Source organism: Lepidothrix coronata, unplaced genomic scaffold (genome assembly GCF_001604755.1).
Source record: "Lepidothrix coronata isolate B3197 unplaced genomic scaffold, Lepidothrix_coronata-1.0 Scaffold26, whole genome shotgun sequence".
NCBI classification, from domain to species: domain Eukaryota; kingdom Metazoa; phylum Chordata; class Aves; order Passeriformes; family Pipridae; genus Lepidothrix; species Lepidothrix coronata.
In genome coordinates, this window is record NW_016690206.1 from 4,756,211 (window position 1) to 4,759,752 (window position 3,542).

The 3,542-nt window shown below is 35.8% G+C and overlaps 1 long non-coding RNA gene across 1 annotated transcript in view; it reads left to right on the forward strand.

Moving 5' to 3' along the window:
• LOC108494623 overlaps positions 1 to 3,189 on the forward strand; it is a 12,305-nt gene extending 9,116 nt beyond the window's left edge. The window contains exon 3 of the long non-coding RNA XR_001873921.1: positions 3,065 to 3,189. This is a non-coding gene — a long non-coding RNA (uncharacterized LOC108494623). The remainder of the gene's footprint in view (positions 1 to 3,064) is intronic.
• The last annotated feature ends 353 nt before the right edge of the window (positions 3,190 to 3,542 follow it).

Here is a 3,542-nt window from a genome sequence, read left to right on the forward strand (position 1 = left end):
CCAAACATTAGGTTCCCTTTGTTGCCTTGATGTCTAATTCTTATCTACAGGCTTTCGACTTGCTCATGGCTGTTCTTCAGAGACAGCTCTTCACACTGTCCATTTGTTGATGTAGAGGGCCACCCTTCACCTCTCCTCCTTCTCCCGTCCCTTCTGAACAGCCTGCAACCATCAACAACCACACTCCATTCATGGGATTCATCCTACCAAGTTTCAAAAATAGTAAGGCCAAGTTTCAATAATGGCAGCTTTCTAGCAGAACAGTGCCTTCCAACTCCTCCTGTTTGCTATGTGCATTGATGTAGGGGCACTTCAGCTAGGCTGATGGATGCATCACTTTCTTAGGGAAGCACACCTTAATTTCTTTGTGGTATTTCACTAGTTGTCTCCTATTACCTCAGGAGCCCCTGGCTCATCTCTGTAAGACTTCAAGTGCTGCAGTGTACCCAGCATATCTCAGAGCAATAGGTTGAGAGCCCTTGCTAGCACCACGTCCCTCTAACCTTGGCTTCGGATTCCACAGCTTGTCACAAGCAAGTCTGATACTATCTGCCAGTCCCTTCAGGTTTAGTTTAAAGCTCTGTTAATGAGCCCCACTAGCTTGTGAGCAAAGACCTTCTTCCTGCTTTGAGGAAGGTAAATCCCATCTGACATCAGCAGGCTTGGTGCTGTGTAGGCCATCCCATTATCAAAAAACCCACATCTGTGGCAGTGACATTAATAGCCCATGCTCATCTATTTCTTCCAATATCTCTGTCTGCAACTAAAAGGACAGAGTCAAAAATAACTGGTTCTCCAGATTTCCTTACCAGCCATTCCAAGCCCTCAAAGTCTCTTTTGATGGCCCTTGAACATTGCACCTTCATCGCCACTCACATGGAATAATGTAATGCATAAAAGTCATAAGACTGTACCAGGCTGGGAAGTTTCCCAGTAATGTCCTTAACCTGGGCCCCAGGAAGTCATCAGACTTCCCTAAGAGGTGGGTCTGTCAGAAATATTGGACCCTCTGTTCTCCTCAGAAAGGGGTGGTTGTGATGTCGAGCTAATCCTGCAACACCTCTGGTATAGATGGACAGTTATCCACATCATCCATTGCTGAGCTTTCCCCATCCAGAGACTCATACTTGTCATACAGAGGCACCTGGGAAGGTGAGGTGGGCTGGATGTAGTTCTGCTAAATGTCTGTCAGATGTGCTATTTATAACATAGTGTGCTAACTAAGAAGAAAAACTGACCTGCCAGTCTAGGACTCACAGAGATGGACAGACAGTAAATTCTTTATAATGAAAAACACAGTTTCTCTTGCAATAATTGCTTGAGGAAACTTAATATTAAATGCTTTTTCTAGTGGCAAAAACACAGAAAATGAAGTAGGTTGAAGATATGCCTTCACATTTTATTAAAAAAACCAGAACATTACCTTGTGTTTGATATGAATGCCATTCTGCATGTTTTTCCAGACTTTTATATAACTATATTGATCTTGATGAAAAAAAAAATACAAAAAAGAAAAGTTATTAAAGGTTAAATTCATAATGTTTACCTGTGATTTCTTCATTTGTCCCTTACAGCATTTTTTCTGCTGTACAAAATGATTGCTCTGTGCATATCCAGGACATGGGCCTGTGCTTTTCAAGCATGTTTAGCAGATATAAATTGCACATGAAATGTCAGTGTTTAACAAGTCAAATAAATCAAGCCACAGCTTCTGTCAAGATAAAAGCAGTGAGTTACTGTGAATTCAGTAACATATGAGAAGAATCTAATAAAATAGGTATTTGTAATGTATTTATCTTCATTATAGTAGGCGTCTTTGATTGTAAGGGTTACTAATCCATTTATATGTTGTTGTTGTTGATTGACTAATGTGCGTCTAAGACAATTTTTTTCAAGAAGAAAGTAGTATTTAATTATGAACAATCATACATTGATTTTAATTGTCTTTAAAACATTTTTCTCTGTGGTATAATGGAGAAAAATATAATAAGAATTAAATAGTTTATCAAGTTACAGGTTATCTTTTGTGGCTGAATAAAGAGCATATAGGTGCCATCCTTCCTTCATTCTCTTTTCCTGGTGTTTTTGAATTTTACTGTCTCGGAGAAAATGCCTTGTGGGGATATTTGGTCAGTGAAAAAAAAAGCAATTTACTTGGATTTATTGGGTCAATCACAATCAACAGGTGCATCTTGTAGATGTACAATCTGTAAAGAGAAAAAAATTAAAAAGACGTTTGTTGAATACATTTGAATTAACAATTTAGTAGGGAAAACTGTGATTTGCTCACACGTTATACAAAAAGAAAAAGAAATTTCATTATCTAACATATAATCCGCTAGAAATTATTCCTTCTTCTGTATTACCATCTAAGATTTTCTTTAAAATTGTTTTTTGCTTACTCATTTTCACATAATTGCTAGTCCCGTGATGGTACACACTAATTGATTTTTTAAGTGGTCCTAAAATGCTTGAGATATATACCTTGCCTGTTGTATTTTATCATTAAAATAGTTTTAATCTAAATAAAGAAGTTGATGCTCTTTATTATAGATAGTTTCTATTCAAATATATGCATTTATAATTTAATTCTCAGCTTTAGTACCTACTGAATGCACTTGAATCATAGGTATACACTCTAACCCCAAGTCAAGCACTGGATTACAAAACCAGTGTATGTCTAAAAATCAAATTCTTCACATTTAAAAAAGTAAAAAAAAAAAAAGAATAAAGAATCAGGGAAATAACTTTGGCTGTAGTCAAAGATCTTTCACAGTATATGACAAATCCAAAAGTAAAGTTTTGTGTTGGCTACTTATTGAGTACACAGCTGGTACAAAATATTTCTATAACACTACCTGTAGACCTCCTGGCATCAAATTCCACCTGGCCAAATAGGTTGAATGCTGAAAAAAATGATGCCCATGCTCATTTTCACGGACACACACAAGCATTGTTCAAAAATATAAAAAATCATTTTGAAACTTATTTTTTCAATTACCTAGTAATTTTTAGTCTTCCTTTTTTACTTTCAGATCTACATTTGGATTTTTTTTTCTTCCAGGTTATGTCATCAAAATAACATTTCTCATTATCTTTGTGATGTTTCCATTAATGAGAAGGATCCTTGAGGTCAGTTCATCTTGGTGGAGAAGGGAATATAATCTAATATAAAGAGATAATAAACTGGCTGCAAAATTTTTTCCTCTGTGTAATAGCTCTGGAAACATTTAGTGACCCAATTTACCTGCTGAAGAAAATAATAGAGGAAAGGTTCACAAATATTTATATTGTCTGAGCCGTTTGGAGAGCTTAATCAAAGGAAATCCATCAAGTCCACTTCATTCATAAAAAAAAGGGATTAAACACACTTTCAACTCTGATAATTATGCTATTCAAGACTTTTAAGTGTTTAAAGTCCTTTCAAAAATAGGTTATAGCTAAGATTTACTATGCTTTAAAAAAGAAAAAAAGCCTTCTGGGAAAAATTACCTTAGTGCATTTTCAAATAAATACAGATTTTTTTTCCCAGCATTCATGAA